General features: G+C 43.9%; 1 protein-coding gene and 1 pseudogene across 2 annotated transcripts in view; both read right to left on the bottom strand.

The window, feature by feature from the left end:
• Window positions 1–5819, bottom strand: part of LOC139553552 (kinectin-like) — a 44712-nt gene extending 38893 nt beyond the window's left edge. Inside the window, exons 1-2 of one of the 2 annotated variants that reach the window (XM_071366014.1) lie at window positions 5331–5532; window positions 4078–4118 (exon numbers count right to left, since the gene is read on the bottom strand). The gene's annotated coding sequence lies outside the window, so the exon portion shown is untranslated. Of the gene's footprint in view, window positions 1–4077; window positions 4119–5330 lie in introns of both variants that reach the window. The other variant, XM_071366012.1, reaches the window with a different exon arrangement.
• A 521-nt stretch (window positions 5820–6340) lies between these two features.
• Window positions 6341–22080, bottom strand: LOC139553055 (uncharacterized; annotated as a pseudogene).
• Window positions 22081–22692: the final 612 nt, after the last annotated feature.

Raw genomic sequence — 22692 nt, 5'->3', positions numbered from 1 at the left:
AAAATCTACAATAATCGAGAATTTCAATAAGCATTTTTCTATGGCTGGCCAAACTTGACCAAACCCCCCCCCCCCCTAACCCAAATCCAGACAGCTCATGTTCTGAAAGAGCTGCAACATCTGGATCCCTACAAATTAGCTGGGCTAGACAATCTGGACCCTCTTTCTAAAATTGTTGCAACCCCTATTACTAGCCTGTTCAACCTCTTTCGTATCGTCTGAGATCCCCAAAGATTGGAAAGCTGCCGCGGTCATCCCCCTCTTCAAAGGGGGAGACACTCTAGACCCAAACTATTATAGACCTATATCCATAATGCCATGCCATTCTAAAATCTTCGAAAGCCAAGTTAACAAACCAGATCACCGACCATTTAGAATCCCACCGTACCTTCGCCACTATGCAATCTGGTTTCCGAGCTGGTCATGGGTGCACCTCAGCCACGCTCAAGGTCCTAAACGATATCATAACCGCCATCGATAAAAGACAGTACTGTGCAGCCGTCTTCATCGACCTGGCCAAGGGTTTTGACTCTGTCAATCACTGCATTCTTATTGGTAGACTCAATAGCCTTGGTTTCTCAAATGACTGCCTCGCATGGATCACCAACTACTTCTCAGACAGAGTTCAGTGTGTCAAATCGGAGGGCCTGTTGTCCGGACATCTGGTAATCTATGGGGGTGCCACGGTTCAATTCTCGGGCCGACTCTTCTCTGTATATATAAATGATGTTGCTCTTGCTACTGGTGATTCTCTGATCCACCTCTACGCAGACGACACCATTCTGTATACATCTGTCCCTTCTTTGGACACTGTGTTAACCAACCTCCAGATGAGCTTCAATGCCATACAACACTCCTTCCGTGGCCTCCAACTGCTCTTAAATGCTAGTAAAACTAAATGCATGCTCAACCGCTTGCTGGCCGCAACCACCCGCCCCGACTAGCATCACTACTCTGGACGGTTCTGACCTAGAATATGTGGACAACTACCTAGGTGTCTGGCTAGACTGTAAACTCTCCTTCCAGACTCACATTAAGCATCTCCAATCCAAAGTTAAATCTAGAATCGGCTTCCTATTTCGCAACAAAGCCTCCTCCACTCATGCTGCCAAAAATACCCTCGTAAAACGGACTATCCTACCGATCCTTGACTTCGGCGATGAAATTACAAAATAGCCTCCAACACTTTACCACAGTGCCATCCGTTTGTCACCAAAGCCCCATATACTACCCACCACTGACCTGTATGTTCTCGTTGGCTGGCTCTCGCTACATATTCGTCGCCAGACCCACTGGTTTCAGGTAATTTATAAGTCTTTGCTAGGTAAAGCCACGCCTTATCTCAGCTCACTGGTCACCATAGCAACGCACACGCTTCAGCAGGTATATTTCACGGGTCACCCCAAAGCCTATTCCTCCTTTTAAAAAAAGGAGTCGCTGGAGACTTCTCTCACTAACTTTAAGCATCAGCTGTCAGAGCAGCTTACCGATCACTGCACATGTACACAGCCCATCTGTAAATAGCCTACCCAACTACCTCGTCCCCATGTTATTTTGTACGCCAGTATCTACTTGCACATCTATCACTCCAGTGTTAATGCTAAATTATAATTTTTTCACCACTATGGCCTATTTATTGCCTTACCTCCCTAATTTTACATTTGCACACACTGTACATAGATTTTTATATTGTGTTATTGACTATGTTTATCCCATGTGTAACTGTTTGTCACACTGCCTTGCTTTATCTTGGCCATGTCGCAGTTGTAAATGAGAACTTGTTCTCAACTGGCCTACCTGTTTAAATAAAGGTGAAATAAAAATATATTTAGGACTAATAGCATTGTATTTGGGACATTCACTAAATCTTGTAATAAATAACGTGGAGGTGACTAAACTGCTTTGTGTAACCCTGGATTGTGAACTGTCATGGTCATAACATGTTGATTCATCAGTAGCTAAGATGGGGAAGTCTGTCCATATTAAAGCACTGCTCTGCCTTTTAAAAACACTCAACAGGTCCTACAGGCTCTAGTTTTGTCGCACCTGGACTATTGTTGAGTCAGGTCGTCAGGTGCCATAGAGGGACCTCAAATTACAATTGGCTCAGAACAGGGCATCACGGCTGGCTTTTAAATGTACACAGAGCTAACGTTAATAACATGCATGTAAATCTCTCCTGGCTCAAAGTGGAGAGTGACTTAATCATTATTTGTTTTTGTAAAAAGTGTTGACATGCTGAATGCACCGAGGTGTCTTTTAATCCACTAGCACACAGCTCAGACACCCATGCATACCACACAAGACATCCCACCAAAGGTCTCTTCACAATTCCCAAATTAAGAATAGACTATGGAAGGCGCACAGTACTACATAGAGCCATGGCTACATGGAACTCTAGTCCAACTCAGGCAACTGATGAAGTAGAAGAATTGAATTTAAAAAATACAACTTGTGGAACAGCAGGGACTGTGAAGGGACACACAGCCATATAAGACATATGTATACATGGATTTTGTATTGTAGATGTGTGGTGGCCTGAGGTAATACACTGTTGGGTAAGGTGTTATGAAATGTCAAGTATTTAAACTGTATGTAACGATCTTATGTTGCTGGAGCCCAGGAAGAGTTGCTGCTGCATTGACAGCTAACAGGGATCCATAAAAAATACATTATATTGGTACTCTAGGGCCTATATTCTCAAACAAGCATAATTTACAACTTCCAAATAAACCCACCAGAGATACTGTTTGTTTACATGCACAGTAATCATTTGATATTAAAACTGATGGCAGTAGGCAGATTATGCAATAGTCACCTTACTATGCTTATCTTAAATCTGCGTGAGATCAAAATCGAAGTAAGCATACACCGATTAAAACCTGGTGTTCTGAGCAATCTTTCTAATTATTAGAACATGTAAAAACCTTAAAATCGGCAGTGTATTTGATCTGCACCAACCGGGCAAGCCTCTCTCTTTAGTGTGTCTGGAACAACGGAACGCGTCTCAGAAGTGGTTTTCAAACTTTAGATGTCCGTACTCAAATGTTTTGCAAAAATAAAATGTTCTCTGAGGTAGAACGTTTATTTTGATTGCTGGTTTTCTGCTTTTATCAGGTAACCTGATTTCAGATGTTCATGTAAACAGGATTATTGGGGAAATTGTTCTTGCAAAGCATGTAAACATTTTAATCTGACTTATATTCATCCGACTTTCTACAATAACCACATTGGTGATCATGTAACCGCACGAGAGACAGTGACATTGATTAGAACCAGCCATTACATCCCGCAGTATCCAGGTTAAGCCATGAGGTTTACTCTAGCGTGGGTGAGTTCAGTATCCCACAATACTCCTTTCTGGAGCCAGAGGCTGATAAGGTATCTCAGCAGCCAGCCCTGTGGGTGCACACAAATAGAACTACCCCCTCAAGCCATATCTGGAATAAGACTCACTAGAGGTTTCCATGCACACTGTCCTAACTGACCAATCACTACTGATGTAAGGAAAAGGACCTGTGAGTAGGCTAACCAGTGACAATTTCTCTACTCAATGACTTTTAGCAGATCAAATACTTGCACTGGCCTCTTTGAAAGTGCAGGGGAGAGGTAAAGGCAGTTGGTCCTAAATGCCTCAATCTGTAAATCGTTTAAATGATCTATTCTCTTTAATGGTCTCCGTTTATGAAAAACCGAGATGAGATACTGGGGGAGTGGGAGGGGAGAATTTTCTGCATCTCCCCATTTTTACATAGCCAAAGGATGCAGGAGGAGAACCAGGCCTCACTCAAAGGTGAAATGGTGTGGTGATGACATGGTTCTATGAATGTGCTGTATACAATACAAACAGCATCTTGGTCAGTGATGCAGGCAGGACTGGTGGAAATATGGAAGTATATAGTCTACTGTAAAAATTATTAATGGCTGGAACAATATTATGCAATACATTTTGTAGATGGCCCCTGTCATAAGTCACTGTCTGTAATAAATTACACCACACTTGGGGGATTTAGCTAACCCAGTTAAAATGTTATGACATGCAGAGCATCTTCAAAATACCTGTAGTTAAACACATACCTCAAGGATCACTCATTCTTCAATCGCAACAGCTAACGTTACTACAGATGGTAGGACAGAAATGTACACTTACGTGAGGCTCAGAACAATCACTATTAGAGATCATATGATAAGCCTAACAACAATTCAAAACAGACATCCTGCTGTCCATTGAAACGCTAACGTTGCATAGCTTGTAATGATGTAAACAGCTAGCTAATGAAACTATTCTACAGATATAATTTCCTTTACACCTAAAAATTGCCTACAAGGGATGTTTGTGGCATGTTTAAGAACAGGCTAGTAGCATATGTTCTAAGCACAACTATCTGGTATTGCATAGGGCCTAGTCTTAGGCTGATCAGTTCCGTTTCAAGACGATAATGTTCAGTCTTTGCTAACATGTCATGGCCTTGCACGTAACTTAGCTAGCTAAGTAAGCTAGCGTGCAGCTGGTTAGATATTGCTCTGCTATTAGCTAACGTTAACCACTACTAGTGACACTAGACTAGCAAATCATAATGCGAATGTATTATATAACTAACGTTAACTTGGCTAGCAACGTACACCTGAGTTGGACACGACAGCGAAATTATTCTGGATAAGATATACTGACGCGTTGGCTACGAACCTGCTAACTACAAAGCCGTGCTAATGTCATTATTTGACAAGGGGCGCACATGTTGGTGGCTAGTTAGCTAACCACTCCGGGTTTCCAGTGACGCCTACCTCACATTAGCTATAGGCACAAACCGGGTAGGCCATTTTTTGGGGGGGGGGGTCTGGGCGTTTATCTAGTTAGCGGTTGTTGAAGAAAAGCTAGTTACCAAGAAATGAAGCGAACTTGCCAGCTCCACCTGTGTCATCGTGCTACGAATCGTGACATTTGCGGAAAGGCTCGTCACTCACTGACAAGACGTCTCGAGATGCACGGATACAGCTAACGTTATTCTATATTTTAAATAGGTGAAATGCTCTAGTCTTAACTACACATACTTTATTTTACAAATAACGTTTAAAGAAAATCACAGCTAATGTTGGCTTTATTCTGAAACCCAACACAGTGTACAGCACCTGAGAAGCCAATCCTAACAAAAGGCCTCGCCTATAAAGTGACCCAGCCCCCCCTCTATTCTGAAATCTCTGACCCACTCTCGCGTCCCTATTTTCAGGCAGTGCCAGGCCCAGATAATGTTCTCAGCTACGAAAATCCTTGAATGACTAGATCGGTTTAAAAATAACAAATGTTGTAGGAGAAAATGCAACGTACATACCTGTATCTTAGTGCCAAAGTTCCCTAAATGTTGAAATGAAATGGCGAGTTCCCCGGAGCAGCTCCAACCCAAGCCCGTATCTTGTGTTTCGGTTTCGCGGGGGCGGGTCGGTCTGTCTCAGCACATAGCGTATGATTCAATGAAGGGATGGGACTGGATAAGAGGATGTGGAGAAGGCATGGCCTCTTGCTCTATGCACCCGATTAGACTACAACTACCCCGGGTGCACCAGGGTAGCCTGGAAACCCGACATTGAATTTCATTAATTCTATGTCGGGCATAAATTAGTGATTATGAAAGTTTCCTCTCAAGACCTCTAGCAAAAGTGTTAAATTATATTTTAAATTACTTTACCGGTTGGTCCTTTTGCGGGTAGGAATGTGAGACAATATATCCACCAGAAAGCATAATTACAAACGTTTCAAAGCACTGGTAGTGCATTCATATTTCTATCACCTGAAGCATGCCAAGAACCATGTAAACACATGCACGAGCTCGGCAAGTATTTTCATCTTGTGACGCTTGAGGTGATAGAAATGTGAACGCACTACCACCAGCGCTTTGAATAGTTGTAATTATTCTTATATATTCACACATTCCTACTTGCAAAAACCACATGGACAACCGGTAAAGTAAGTTAAAATACAATTTCATTCAACATGCTGGCTTGTAGTGGTCATGAGAGGAAACCTTCCTGACCCAAATGCTCATTAATGCCCGACGTAGAATTACATACTATGTCGGGTTTCCATGCTAGGTCTAGGAGTTTTAAACCTAGATGGCTGTTTACATTTGGGCCCTTGTCCCACAATGTCAAATTAATAATGAACTTTATTAAATATTACAGAAACATTGAGAATATTACACCGAACAACTTGTAATTTAATATCATATAGGATATTTTTATTTAACCCTTATTTGTAGTCAAACAGCATAATTTAAATCCACAAGTTTCCTCAAAATTCCTCTCACCTCTGTCATCGACCCATCCCAACCTGACATCCTCTTTCTCATTGTTCCTCTGTCTCCATGGACACATGTTCTTCTGTTTCAGAGTGTCTTTTCAGGCCCTATAGATAGATGCGCAGGCTGTCAAGGTCCAGCATGGAGTCCCTGGATGTTTACAGGAGCCGGGTGGCCAGGTGATACACAGAGGAGGAAGCTAACAGGTTGACAGACCAGCAGGGACCACAGAATAAGATGGAAGGTACATTTGATCTAAATAACAATAAGAAATAGCCTACTGGAAAAAGCATACCAAGAGCTGTTGGCTTATGAGGCAATGGCCTTTGCTTCTTGGATTATGGATGTAGGCAGTGCAGTCATCTCTGCAGCCCTCAGACCTGCAAGTTAAACATTACAGTAAACCTTTTACTATTTAGGTTAATGATTGGACAATGTTAAAGAGCAACCTAACGTAATAAGCAACTTATCCTTTTGAAAACGGCCTTTGTGGCATCACAAAAATTGTGGCATCACTAAAATTGACTACAAAGTGTGTAAATAGGATCATTTTGGTAAAAAAGTATCTAATCCAAAACTGAGATTTGTGAGATAATTAGGAAAAAAAGTGGTATGTCATGGAATAACGGGCACCATAACAGTTAAGTTGGGTTTATTTAAATCCTGCCCACAGCTGGCAGCACCCAAGTAATCAACAATTAGACCCAATTGTAATGCCCATGTCCAATTTGGTTTGACATTCAATATCCCGTAAGCCTAAGGGGCTAGTTGGGGACCTCAGTAAATTACACAATGTATATTTAAATGTCAATAGCACCAAATTACTTAGACCAACTATAAATTACAGAAATTCATATACCATGTTGAAAGCATTTAATGAGACAACTAAAAGGTGTGCAACATGAAAATATTGTCTCATTTACATTGTGTAATTTATTGACTGTCCTTAACTAGCCCCACAGATTGGATAGCCAAATTTCTACTGTTGCACACAGCTGGCTGAAACTAATTGGCGAAAGAAGTTGGCTAGCTAGTCTAGGAAACTTCAAGACAAGATCTGATTAACTGTTTCAAGTTTTCTAGAAGGGTGAGTGACTAACTGTGTAGTGTTTTGGCAGAGTTAAAGTTCAAACGCTTTTCACGTTCGAACACACACGAGACACCCACGTCAAAGCCTGCCTCCAAACCCAAATCTTGTTCTCAGTCGCATTTCCTAATGAGGAGAATTGCAACTGAGGGTAAATCAGGAAGTTCAGCTCCCCTTTAAGAATGTTCAATCGTATTTCCTTACCCTAGTTTCTTTCCTCTGAGCTTCCATGGCTCCGCAGGAAAGTGTAGACAACACTCTCTGTACCCGTGTTACCAGTGCAGGTGTGCTGAACCTCCATGTGCTGGTTTTCCACATTGGGGTACAATGTCTCCAGCTCACATACTGTAGCTCCAGGAAGTGTGTGGCAAACAGAGTGAATGCCTGAGACCACCAGGGAAACAGAGCAGAGTACACATATTTAACTTATGATAGTTTGAGCAGTGCAAGTAACAGGAAGTCAAAGAAAATGAAGGCTTCTATGATTCATACACAACAATCAAATTAATCATCTATTGTTTCAGACAGAGGCACTGTGCTGGTTGGACAGTGTACCTACCCTGAGGCTAACGAGGAACTTGCAGATAGTGACATATGACGACGCCCCCCTCAGCACTGGTGCCACGCCCAAGCTCGTCTATGATGAGAGACTTGTCACTTCACATTATGGATTATATTTGAGACCTTGGGAATACAAAGACAAAATTAAACAAAACTATTTTGCCACGTTGGGTCATTTCAGAGATTTTAAAAGTCCATACCATATCACTGCATCAGAGTGGCCAGTATGTATTGAAAATGTACCACCTTCATTTCCACCATGAAGGTTGAGGAGTTTGTCTCAAAGTTGTCATCCACCCCGATTCTGGTGAAAATCTGTTCAGCAATGCGGAAGTAGGCACAAAGGAGCCTAGGACAGATCAGACTCATTATATAAATAACCTGTGAGTAAGCCTGTTGAATGGTTACAACACTGGCACACTGAAAATTAAGTTAATTCAGATACTATAAAACAACATTCCATTTTGAATGAAGTGTGTGGTTTCTCCACCTACCTATCTGAGCCATGATCTGGCACAGCACCACCTGTTTGAGGTAGGTGGACTTGCCGCTCATGTTGGGCCCAGCGATGATGACAATGTTTCTGCCCTCAGAGATGTAGCTGTTGTTGGACATGGGCTGCTGGCCAGTGATGCGATCCAGAATGGGGTAACGACCCTGCTTGATGGCCAGTGTGTCTGTGAACTAAGGACGCGTTGCAGGCACAGAGCAGGATAACAACTTCAGGAAGAACACTTTGATAATTACATTGTTGGTAAATAAAAATGTTCCATCTGGGTTGAATTGCTGTGAATGAAATTCAGTTGGGCTTGTTATTTTATTACTAATTTTATGTGAATTCCAAACACTACTAGCGTACAGTACATGCAGTCAAAACAGACATCTACAGTTGTCGTGTAATGCAGAGAGATTAGTCTGGTCAAATACAGTAATGGTTACGTAACTCGGGTCATCTGAAAGTGAGATGAATGAGACAGAGAAGGCCGGCAGTCAGCACGTGTCTCTACAGAGATCCTTTCAGACAGCTGGGGGCCAGTGGTCACCACCCACATTGCTATTGGGGCTGCTGCCCAGACAACTGAAGCTAACAGGGCAACCAATGTTACATAGAGAGCAGAGCACAGCAGCCTCTTTGTCAATCAGAGAGGAGAAGAGAGGGCGCTGCTGCTGACGCACTGTATTCAATCATGCTGCATTGACTGGCTGCTATGTGAGAAGGATGAGTGGGTGGTTGTTTCTTCAGATACTGACTAGACTCAGAGGTCAACCAACTCCAGGGATAGCTTGAATCTGACTGGATCATATGGTTAGCGTGTATATGATTTTGAACAACTGTTTTTATGTTCTATTGCAGAAATGTTGGGTGAAAATGTGTAATTTATTACATTTATTTACTTTCCTGCTTGACTTAACAGTCTGAGATGGTGCATGCATTGGCTAGTGACAGCAGCATGTCTAGCATAGACACAGCATTGGACAGCTTGTATAGGCAGTGGATATGCTCATGAACTGTACTCAACAGCTGGCACCACCCTGGGAAGAGACAGGTGTAAACAGGTCAACATGATCTAAAACTCCACAACAAACCAAACAGCCCCATCTACTGGGTAAACAATCAGTACATCCAATTTCCCCCAGTTTTATTTCATGCCACATGATAAATACAGAAATAAAGGGTAGGTTGGTCAATCAGAACAAAGCAAATAATCTATTTTTATGATCACATTATTCAATGAAAATTCTGGGGCAGAGCTACATTTTGGGCAACCAATGGCAGCACTCCAATGGATAAAAAAAAAAAATCTATTTAACCTTTATTTAACCAGGTAGGCAAGTTGAAAACAAGTTCTAATTTACAATTGCGACCTGGCCAAGATAGCATAGCGTAGGATAGCAACTGTCATCAAATCTGACACCTTGGATAAGCTCACGTTTATATCGCATGAAAGCCAGTGAGTGCTATGGCAAAGTTTCAACGGCTAAATAATTTAACTGTGCACCAGGACGACTTGCTACTGTGATTACTGAAATGTAGAGCCTGTTTGAGTATTTTTTAAATCAGAAATTATACTTTTGTTACATTGTTTGCTAGTTCAGTTGGTTATCTACTAGCTAGCTCTCTGTCTCATTGACCACCAAATGTTGCTAAGCTAGTCACTCAATATAACTTTTTTCTCAAAATGTATGTTAACTAGTTAAGTTAGCAATGTTATGAATACAACTCCCATCTGCTGTCGACATCAGGATACGATTTGAGAGCACTAGTTTGCTCCAAAAGTAGTTATAGTTTCACTGCACGCTGACTGAATTCAATGCCATTCAGTGGCTAGCTATACTACAAACATAATTTTACCAGGTTCCCGTAAAGCAATTATAATGACAGTCCACCACAACATACCCAGTTTCCTGATTAGCAAAACCTTGTTTGGATCAATGTGAGGAGATTTCGTTAGTGGTTAAATGTGACACGAGCCTACTAGACGAGCTAAATTACTTCTATGCTCGCTTTGAGGAAAGCAACACTGAAGCATGCATGAGAGCATCAGCTGTTCCGGAAGACTGTGTGATTACCAGGACGGAGTCTAATACCAACATGTTTCAAGCAGACCACCATAGTCCCTATGCCCAAGAACACTAACAGGCAGACCACACTGCTCGCGTCGCGTACGCGAGTGTTGCAAAATACATTTATTGATCTATGTTATTCAATTATTGTGCGCGCCAACGAGCATCTGCATTGCCATGGGCTAAAATAGAAATCAGTTCTATTTCTGATGCAGATCGTGCTGCAAGTCCTGCCTCTCCCATCTTCTCATTGGTTTATAGAAGCAGGTACTCACGTGCCATCTCCTCATTGGTTATACCCAAGTGGGTGTGAAAGACGAACGAGGTCAGTGACGGTAATGCACCTAATTTATGAAAGTTGCCAATCGCAATATGAAGTCAAGAGAAGAAAAAGCCTGGAAGGAAGAGAGATGACTAGAAACGATTCGGTTGACTGTTTTATGTGTGGATTTTTTGGCGGAGTAGAGGACCTTGTGCATTTCAGGTAAAATAACAACTCTGTTTATATCCCAGGACAAATTAGCTAGCAACAGCAAGCTAGCTAAATAGAACAAATTAGCTAGCAACTGCAAGCTAACTAGCTAAATTGCCATAAATGTTTAATGCTTTTCGACCTGTCCCCAAATTAATAGAATTGGTTTAGAATTTGTTTTGATATTTTAACCTGCGTGTCGTGATCACGTTTGGTGTGGGGGGACAAAATAAATGTATGCACACGATGGCGCACGCGCGCAGCCGGTTTGGGTTCCGTGTAAGGTAACCTGCCTAAATGACTAATGACTACCGACCCATAGCATTCACGTCTGTAGCCAAGAAGTGCTTTGAAAGGCTGGTCATGGCTTACAACACCATTATCCCAGAAAGCCTCGACCCCCTCCAATTTGCATACTGACCCAAAATATCCACAGATGATGCAATCTCTATTGCCCTTTCCCACCGGGACAAAAGGAACACCTACGTGAGAATGCTATTAATTGACTACAGCTCAGCGTTCCACACCACAGTGCCCTCAAAGCTCATCACTATGCTAAGGACCCTGGGATTAAACAAATGGATCCTGGAATTCCTGACGGGCCGCCCCCAGGGTAGGTAACAATATCTGCCACGCTGATCCTCAACACGGGGGCCCCTCATGGGTGCGTGCTCAGTCTCCTACTGTACTCCCTGTTCACCCATGACTGCATGGCGGCGGCAGGTAGCCTAGTGGTTAGAGCGTTGGGCCAGTAACCGAAAGGTTGCTGGATCAAATCCCCGAGCTTACAAGGTAAAAAGTCTGTCGTTCTGCCCCTGAACAAGGCAGTTAACCCATTGTTCCCTGGTAGGCCGTCATTGTAATTAAGAATTTGTTCTTTTCGACCTGTCCCCAAATTAATAGAATTGGTTTAGAATTTGTTTTGATATTTTAACCTGCGTGTCGTGATCACGTTTGGTGTGGGGGGACAAAATAAATGTATGCACACGATGGCGCACGCGCGCAGCCGGTTTGGGTTCCGTGTAAGGTAACCTGCCTAAATGACTAATGACTACCGACCCATAGCATTCACGTCTGTAGCCAAGAAGTGCTTTGAAAGGCTGGTCATGGCTGGTCATGGCCTGGTCATGGCTTACAACACCATTATCCCAGAAAGCCTCGACTTGCTTATTTAAATAAAGGTTAAATATATATATATTAAAATAATTAAAAGGCCAAGCATGACTCCAACACCATCGTCGGCAGGACAGCCTATAGGGAGGTCAGAGACCTGGCCGTGTGGTGCCAGGATAACAAGCTCTTATCTCAATGTGTTCAAGACAAAGGAGATGATTGTGAACTACAGGAAAAGGAGGATGAGCACACCCCCACACCAAGACAGTCGTGAAGAGGGCACAACAAAGCCTATTCCCCCCCTCGGATGACTGAAAAGATTTGGAATGGGTCCTCAGATCCTCAAAAGGTTCTACAGAGCATCCTGACTGGTTGCATCACTGCCTAGTATGGCAACTGCTCGGCCTCAAACCGCAAGGCACTATAGACGGTGCGTACGACCCAGTACATCACTGGGGCCAAGCTTCCTGCCATCCAGAACCTCTATACCAGGCGGTGTCCGAGGAAGGCCCTAAAAATTGTCAAAGACTCCAGCCACCCTAGTCATAGACTGTTCTCTCTGCTAACGCACGGGAAGCGGTACCGGAGCACCAAGTCTCGGTCCAAAAGGCTTCTTAACAGCTTCTACCCCCAAGTCATAAGACTCCTGAACAGCTAATCAAATGGCTACCCAGACCATTTGCATTGCCCCCACCCTTTTTTACACTGCTGCTACTCTCTGGTTATTATCTATTCATAGTCACTTTAACTCTACTTACACACTTATTACCTCAAATTCCTCGACTAACTACCGCACATTGACTCTCTACCGGTACCTCCTGTACCGCTACTGTTATTTTACTGCTGCTTTTTATTTGTTATTTTTAACTTATCTATTTTTTACTTCACACTTATTTTTCTTAAAACTGCATTGTTGGTTAAGGGCTTCTAAGTAAGCATTTTACTGTTGTATTGTGACAAATAACATTTTATTTGATTTGGGCTTCCCAGGGAAAATTATGGCCGAGGTTGCAACATTAACTAAGGGGGTCAGGGCTTAGCGGAGGGTCAATTGTGAGGCTATTTAGCTCCTCTTTACTCACAAATAGGACATGTGGAATCACAGAGATCAATAATCTTCATCAGGTCTGCTGTGGTGAAGCTGTAGTTGTTCTTGTGCTTTGTCACCTGAGGGAAGAGCCATTTATAAAAAAAACAGCAAAGGTATAAAAATACATTACTATAGAGAATGCGGACACGTGTTGTTGTAATATAGAGCCACAGCAATTCTGACAGTACAGCCCATTTTAAATAATGAACATGAAGCAATGACACCTTGTAATGAGTTTCCCTCACTTAAAGCTCTGTATAACCTATTCATCATTGCAATTGTTCAGTATTGCCAGTGTTCAAATAGGCTATTAGAGGTACCTTGATGAAGTCAGCTTGGATCTTCCCATCAGGTGAAGCCACCCCTCTAGTTTCATCTGGATGAACCCTTGAGCTGTGCTAAAGCGCATCGGCAACCCATACTTCTCCCCCACCTGGTCAACCAGCCCTGTGCATCTTTATTTATTTATTACATTTTCTATTGTCACACATTCTTCTGACATGCCCCCCTACCTGTGGTCCCTGTTGTTGACAACCAACTCCAGGTTAGTGGCAGACGTTGAGCTGATGTGTAACCTTTATTTAACTAGGCAAGTCAGTTAAGAACAAATTCTTATCTACAATGACAGCCTACCCCGGCCAAACTCGGACAACACTGGGCCAATTGTGCACCGCCCTATGGGACTCCCAATCACGGCCGGTTGTGATTCAGGCAGGAATCGAACTAGGGTCTGTAGTGACGCCTCTAGCACTGAGATGCAGTGGCTTAGACCGCTGCGCCACTCAGGAGCCCGAGTGGTCATGGCAGTCTGCTCACTACCTTTGAAGCTCACTTTCAGTGATTTGGGTGCATCAAATCAAATCAAATTTTATTAGTCACATACACATGGTTAGCAGATGTTAATGCGAGTGTAGCGAAATGCTTGTGCTTCTAGTTCCGACAATGCAGTAATAACCAACAAGTAATCTAACCTAACAATTCCACAACTACTACCTTATACACACACAAAAGTGTAAAGGGATAAAGAATATGTACATAAAGATATATGAATGAGTGGTGGTACAGAACGGCATGGCAAGATGCAGTAGATGGTATAGAGTACGGTATATACATATGAGATGAGTACTGTAGGGTATGTAAACATAAAGTGGCATAGTTTAAAGTGGCTAGTGGTACATGTATTACATAAAGATGGCAAGATGCAGTAGATGATATAGAGTACAGTATATACATATGAGATGGGTAATGTAGGGTATGTAAACATTATATTAAGTGGCATTGTTTAAAGTGGCTAGTGGTACATTTTTACATAATTTCCATCAATTCCCATTTTTAAAGTGGCTGGAGTTGAGTCAGTATGTTGGCAGCGGCCGCTAAATGTTAGTGGTGGCTGTTTAACAGTCTGATGGCCTTGAGATAGAAGCTGTTTTTCAGTCTCTCGGTCCCTGCTTTGATGCACCTGTACTGACCTCGCCTTCTGGATGATAGCGGGGTGAACAGGCAGTGGCTTGGGTGGTTGTTGTCCTTGATGATCTTTATGGCCTTCCTGTGACATCGGGTGGTGTAGGTGTCCTGGAGGGCAGGTAGTTTGCCCCTGGTGATGCGTTCTGCAGACCTCACTACCCTCTGGAGAGCCTTACGGTTGTGGGCGGAGCAGTTGCCGTACCAGGCGGTGATACAGCCCGACAGGATGCTCTCGATTGTGCATCTGTAGAAGTTTGTGAGTGCTTTTGGTGACAAGCCGAATTTCTTCAGCCTCCTGAGGTTGAAGAGGCGCTGCTGCGCCTTCTTCACAACGCTGTCTGTGTGGGTGGACCAATTCAGTTTGTCCGTGATGTGTACACCGAGGAACTTAAAACTTTCCACCTTCTCCACTACTGACCCGTCGATGTGGATAGGGGGGTGCTCCCTCTGCTGTTTCCTGAAGTCCACAATCATCTCCTTTGTTTTGTTGACGTTGAGTGTGAGGTTATTTTCCTGACACCACACTCCGAGGGCCCTCACCTCCTCCCTGTAGGCCGTCTCGTCGTTGTTGGTAATCAAGCCTACCACTGTAGTGTCATCCGCAAACTTGATGATTGAGTTGGAGGCGTGCATGGCCACGCAGTCGTGGGTGAACAGGGAGTACAGGAGAGGGCTCAGAACGCACCCTTGTGGGGCCCCAGTGTTGAGGATCAGCGGGGTGGAGATGTTGTTACCTACCCTCACCACCTGGGGGCGGCCCGTCAGGAAGTCCAGGACCCAGTTGCACAGGGCGGGGTCGAGACCCAGGGTCTCGAGCTTGATGACGAGTTTGGAGGGTACTATGGTGTTAAATGCTGAGCTGTAATCGATGAACAGCATTCTCACATGGGTATTCCTCTTGTCCAGATGGGTTAGGGCAGTGTGCAGTGTGGTTGCGATTGCGTCGTCTGTGGACCTATTGGGTCGGTAAGCAAATTGGAGTGGGTCTAGGGTGTCCGGTAGGGTGGAGGTGATATGGTCCTTGACTAGTCTCTCAAAGCACTTCATGATGACGGAAGTGAGTGCTACGGGGCGGTAGTCGTTTAGCTCAGTTACCTTAGCTTTCTTGGGAACAGGAACAATGGTGGCCCTCTTGAAGCATGTGGGAACAGCAGACTGGGATAAGGATTGATTGAATATGTCCGTAAACACACCAGCCAGCTGGTCTGCGCATGCTCTGAGGACGCGGCTGGGAATGCCGTCTGGGCCTGCAGCCTTGCGAGGGTTAACACGTTTAAATGTTTTACTCACCTCGGCTGCAGTGAAGGAGAGCCCGCAGGTTTTGGTAGGGGGCCGTGTCAGTGGCACTGTATTGTCCTCAAAGCGGGCAAAAAAGTTGTTTAGCCTGTCTGGGAGCAAGACATCCTGGTCCGCGACGGGGCTGGTTTTCTTTTTGTAATCCGTGATTGACTGTAGACCCTGCCACATACCTCTTGTGTCTGAGCTGTTGAATTGCGACTCGATTTTGTCTCTGTACTGGGACTTAGCCTGTTTGATTGCCTTGCGGAGAGAATAGCTACACTGTTTGTATTCGGTCATGCTTCCGGTCACCTTGCCCTGGTTAAAAGCAGTGGTTCGCGCTTTCAGTTTCACGCGAATGCTGCCGTCAATCCACGGTTTCTGGTTTGGGAATGTTTTAATCGTTGCTGTGGGTACGACATCGTCAATGCACTTCCTAATGAACTCGCTCACCGAATCAGCATATTCGTCAATATTGTTGTTGGACGCAATGCGGAACATATTCCAATCCGCGTGATCGAAGCAGTCTTGAAGCGTGGATTCAGATTGGTCGGACCAGCGTTGAACAGACCTGAGCGCGGGAGCTTGTTGTTTGAGTTTCTGTTTGTAGGCTGGAATCAACAAAATGGAGTCGTGGTCAGCTTTTCCGAAAGGGGGGCGGGGGAGGGCCTTATATGCGTCGCGGAAATTAGTATAACAATGATCTAGGGTTTTTCCAGCCCTGGTAGCACAATGAACTGAATGAACTCCAAGTATCTCTGGGGCACACATCTGCTGGATGTACTCCAGCCCTTTTCTCTCATTGCAGTGAAAGCTACTGACTGAAACATAAAGGTTAGGCAACAAATAACACATAAGACATAACAAAGGTGTCTCACTTCAGCAGTATAGGCAGACCACCTAGTACCTGAATGTTTTCTGTGATGAGGTTGTATGGCTTGGTCCCTTTGCCTTTCTCACTGGCAGTGTCTGGCATTAGTATCTCCAGTGGCACCAGGATGTGAACCTTGGTGATAACCTGGAAGTGGATGAGAGACAAGTTTTACATGCATTCAGTACTTTCAGTACAGACTGAGATAACCATGCACTTAGCTTGGCCTCATGGAGATGAATTTGCCTGCCTCTCCCTGTTCTGAGATACTGCCGATAGTAAACTAATTCAGCCTGTTTGTTTACTATGTTCTACCTTGGCATAGGTCCCAGTGTCTGCAAACTGAGAGAACCAGTTCTGCACATTTCAGGTTCATACTGGCCATGCCAATCTCTCCCCTGGCCAACCCATGCGCTTCTACCACCGCAACAATCACAGAGGCAGCAGTGGCCGAGGTCACAGAGGAGCAGCCAGTGGTCACTGCAGGCATGGAGAGAGCGGAATAATTAAACTCTCAAACTGCGACAGCCTAGTGAAAAACAACTCAGCTGTGTGTGTCTGAGCTGTAGCTTTACCAGAGGGTTCAGTCTGTGGCATTTATGCAAAGTGTATTCCTACAGCCCCAGCTGAGCCTGGGGTCCTCCTGAGTCTGGGGGTTCCCCCTATAGGTCTGGGAGTCCCACTAAATGATGAACCAGAGGGTGGGACATATTAACATGTCCTGCCCCCTCTGAAGCTGTGATTCACTTGACCTGGGTCAAAGAAAGGCAATCAACTTGTAAGTTACTAGGCTACTGTATATCTCAAAATAAGCCTGCCTAGCTGAGTCACTTGTGCCTTGTAATTAAAAATATACAAATGTGTATAAGCTTTATTTACAGAATTTAGCAGTCCTTAACTTTGCGAATTTAGAGAAACTATACGCTGGTTGCATGAGCTGAAATAAAAGACCCCATACATTTTCTGTATTCACAAAAAATGTATTTCTCTCAAATTTTGTGCACAAATTTGTTTGCATCCCTGTTAGTGAGTATTTCTCCTTTGCCAAGATAATACATCCACCTAACAGGTGTGGCATATCAAGAAGCTGATTAAACAGCATGATCATTATACAGGTGCACCTTGTGCTGGGTACTGTAAAAGGACACTCTAAAATGTACAGTTTTTTCACACTATACTGGACTTGCTAAACGTACAGTAGTCCTTATCCAGCTATCCAATGAACTAAACACTCATAAAAATAGTCTGCGAGAAGCAGGCTGGCGTTTTGGAAGTTTAGTAGAATCAGTGTGAAACTGCAACAAACACAAAATTACATGTTTTCAGATACAGTAGTAAAGTGCACAGAATGTCTTACACAATAACTGCACTAAATTTATGAAATAAGGAATAAGAGTACTCCATTTAGAGTCAAATATAAAATAAAGTTACTAGAATTGAACTGTATGCTTGATATTGCTAAACTAGGTGTCCCTAGGGAGAAATAGCACCGAAGCTAATGCAAAGTAGCTAACAGCTAACTAAATATTTTACAGAAACATTAAAATTACGTGATAAACATTTATCTTGTGTTAATAAACAAATGTACTTACAGACATTGCATCTTACAAAGCTTATAAAGAAGGATGTTGAAGGATTGCAACTACTGTCACACACTTCCTGTTACATGACACAAAAAGGTAAATTCTACACTGCTGCACTTAAACTGCCACTGGGGGGTGCTAAACAACTAACAGGTCCAGAACACTCCCCGCCTGGGGTCATTAAAGATCCCATATAAACCTAACTCTGACCACTGGGATATTATGAAGAAAGAAGGACAACCACTTCGGAGATAGGCCGAGAAGACCTTCATAGTTCCCTCTTGACAACTCTGACGTTGACTTACCTCACCATCCCGTCCCGGCTGTGAAGGGTCTTCACAACGATGGCCATAGGCCATTCATTTCTTTTAGCCTGACTGTCCTTCATTAAGACCATATCCTCTTTTTTAAGATCTGGCCTCTTGTCCTGCCACGTACGTCGGCTCTGCAGCGTGCAGAGATACTCCCGCCGGCACCTGTTCCTAAAGGTGTCCGCTAGAATTTGTACCTGCTTCCACTCTTCCTTGTAGAGTTCTTCGTCCCAGATCTTGCCTGGTGGAGGAGGGGCGACGACAGTCTTCTGGGTCAAGAGCACAGCTGGAGTGAGGATGAGGGGTTATTCTGGGTCTGAAGATACTGGGACGAGGGGCCTGGCATTCTTCACAGCAATGACCTTGGCCGTCAGTGTTGTCAGGACTTCATTTGTAAGGTATGAAGATCCACGTTGGAGGAGCATGCAGTCAAGTATAGGACGTGCGATGCCAATCATCCGCTCCCATGTACCACTCATATGGGATGAGTGAGGTGGGTTGAACACCTACAGTTGAAGTCGGAAGTTTACACACACCTAGGTTGGAGTCATTAAAACCCGTTTTTCAACCACTCCACAAATTTCTTGTTAACAAACTATAGTTTTGGAAAGTCGGTTAGGACATCTACTTTGTGCATGACAAGTAATTTTTCCAACAATTGTTTACAGACAGATTATTTCACTTATAATTCACTGTATCACAATTCCAGTGTGTCAGAAGTTTACATGCACTAAGTTGACTGTGCCTTTAAACAGCTTGGAAAATTCCAGAAAATTATGTCATGGCTTTAGAAGCTTCTGATGGGCTAATTGACATCATTTGAGTCAATTGGAGGTGTACCTGTTGATGTATTTCAAGGCCTACCTTCAAACTCGGTGCCTCTTTGCGTGACATGGGAAAATCAAAAGAAATCAGCCAAGACCTCAGAAGAAAAATTGTAGACCTCCACAAGTCTGGTTCATCCTTGGGAGCAATTTCCAAACGCCTGAAGGTACCACTTTCATCTGTACAAACAACAGTACGCAAGTATAAACACCATGGGACCACGCAGCCGTCATACCGCTCAGGAAGGAGACGGGTTCTGTCTCCTAGAGATGAATGTACTTTGGTGCGAAAAGTGCAAATATATCCCAGAACAACAGCAAAGGACCTTGTGAAGATGCTGGAGGAAACAGGTACAAAAGTATCTATATCCACAGTAAAACGAGTCCAATATCGACATAACCTGAAAGGCCGCTCAGCAAGGAAGAAGCCACTGCTCCAAAACCACCATAAAAAAGCCAGACTACGGGTTGCAACTGCACATGGGGACAAAGATAGTACTTTTTGGAGAAATGTACTCTGGTCTGATGAAACAAAATATAACTGTTTTGGAAAAAGGGGGAGGCTTGCAAGCCGAAGAACACCATCTCAACCGTGAAGCACGATGGTGGCAGCATCATGTTGTGGGGGTGCTTTGCTGCAGGAGGGACTGGTGCACTTCACAAAATAGATGGCATCATGAGGAAAGAAAATTATGTGGATATATTGAAGCAACATCTCAAGACATCAGTCAGGAAGTTAAAGCTTGGTCACAAATGGGTCTTCCAAATGGACAATGACCCCAAGCATACTTCCAAAGTTGTGGCAAAAATGGCTTAAGGACAACAAAGTCAAGGTATTGGAGTGGTCATCACAAATCCCTGACCTCAATCCCATAGAAAATGTGTGGGCAGAACTGAAAAAGCATGTGCAAGCAAGGAGGACTACAAACCTGACTCAGTTACACCAGCTCTGTCAGGAGGAATGGGCCAAAATTCACCCAACTTATTGTGGGAAGCTTGTGGAAGGCTACCTGAAACGTTTGACCCAAGTTAAACCATTTAAAGGCAATGCTACCAAATACTAATTGAGTGTATGTAAACTTCTGACCCAATGGGAATGTGATGAAAGAAATAAAAGCTGAAATAAATAATTCTCTCTACTATTATTCTGACATTTCACATTCTTAAAATAAAATCCTAACTGACCTAAGACAGGGAATTTTTACTAATTAAATGTCATTTATTGTGAAAAACTGAGTTTAAGTGTATTTGGCTAAGGTGTATGTAAACTTCCGACCTCAACTGTAGGTACATTTCTGTTCTTGGAGATACATCTCTGCGCTCTCTGAACTAGAACTTGATCCATCCTCAGGTCTCGGTTTCACCAACAAAGTTGGTATCACCTACAAAATCTGCTTTGCTATGCCTCTGATTGAGAATAATCTTCTCAGGGCGTTTATGAAGCTGGAAGCACTTAGTAATTTAATTACTTCTATGTGTACAGCTCTTGTGCATGAGAACATCACCGCCCACCTTTTGCTATTGGCGTGTCCTTCTCTGGTGCGGCATGAGACCACCTCCCATGTGCCGAAAACGTCCACAACTACGTTGTTGAAAGGTGGTGCTACCTGTAGCTGCTCGTTTGGCAGTTCTGCCATCTGCTGGTGTTCCGTCTTCCCGCGGAGCATCTTCGTCCATCTGCTTGGATGGCACCCTCTGTGAAATGTCTCCCTTGATGCTTCACAGCCTCATGGTGGGGACGCACAAGCAAGATTGCCAGGTGGTGACGACCTGGAATGATGATGGAGTTGACATCGTTTGTTCTTAATTTAGATTGCGCGATTTGGCCTCCAACTTTGAGCAGTCCATCACTGTCAACGATAGGATGCAGCCTTTGTAGACTGCTGTCAGTAGGAAGACTGCGTTCTGCTGCTATGCACCTTATTCCTCTGCATAACACTTGTCTTGGACACTCTTTATCACAAGGACTTTGGCTCTTTCCAGCTATTCTTCAGTGGGGTTCTTCTGACAGATGTGCCATCCATGGTAGGTGCTCTATTGTGCAGGCTGAGAGAAGGTCCGAGCTATGTGGATTAAATGTGCTACTGTCCTTATGAGACTGTTCCACTTGGAGAAACACTCAAAGCGTTTGGAGCTCAGAAGGTTCTTGGAGATTTGAGTGACATTAGTAGTCACCTGTGGCCGTATATCAGAGTCAGAAGCAGAGTTTATAAGGTCAAACAACTCGAGATGTTTGGAGGAGTGCAGGGCTGGATTCTGAAGAAAGTCTGGTCCTGACAGCCATGTCATGTTGCTGTGAAGGGCTACTGTTATGGATCTAGACCGATGGTCAGCTGTGTTGAGATCTGTGGGCACGTAATTCCATTGGTCTGGGGACGTGGATGGCCGGATACACTGAACTCTGTTGCTCACATAGACGTAGAACTTCCTTGTTTGGTTGTGGATGTATATGATGCTGTCAAACTTCAGATCCATCTCCTCAACTATCAACTCTGCGATCTCGACTGCCAGCACGGCTGCACAGAGTTCCAGTCTGGGGATAGTGAGGTCTGGCTTCACTTTTTCCATCTTGAGTGTTGACCTTCAGGTAAGCTACAGCTGCGATAACTTTCACCGATGCATCTGCGAAGACACAAAGCTCCTTGAGCTGAGCATTAGAGGTAGAGGAAGACTTGTAGGTGTGTGTATTTGGAGCTCCTGTAAGTCTTGAAGTGAATCTCTCCATTTGTTCTACTCCTCTTCCATGTCTGCAGCAAGGGGTGAATCCCAATCTTCCGCTCGCGTATAGAGCTCTTTGAGGTGTAGCCTGCCTTGTATGGTGACAGGGGCTAGGAAGCCAAGTGGATTAAAATAGGTTACTGACCGTAGAGAGCACTCCCCTGCGTGTGTATGGCTTCTTGTCGTCTACAGCTTGGAATGTGAATGTGTCTGCTGTGATGTTCCAACACACTTCTAGACTGCGCTGTAGGGGGAGATCATCAGTGAGGAGGTTTATATTCTTGTGCTCAAGGACACTGATGGCTTCTGTTTCGGTTGCAAAGGACTTCAGTGAGTCATCGACATAGAACATACGTTCAACGAACCTTCTCACATTGCGGCCAAAGTCATCCTTTTCTTCCTTGGCAGCGCTCCTTAGGCCGTATTTGGCGACAGAATCTGACGGCTATTGCTGAAGACATG

The sequence above is a fragment of the Salvelinus alpinus genome, chromosome 25, assembly GCF_045679555.1.
Source record: "Salvelinus alpinus chromosome 25, SLU_Salpinus.1, whole genome shotgun sequence".
In the NCBI taxonomy this organism is placed as follows: domain Eukaryota; kingdom Metazoa; phylum Chordata; class Actinopteri; order Salmoniformes; family Salmonidae; genus Salvelinus; species Salvelinus alpinus.
Note: the sequence above shows the minus strand (reverse complement) of the source record. Positions and strands in the feature narration are given on the sequence as shown.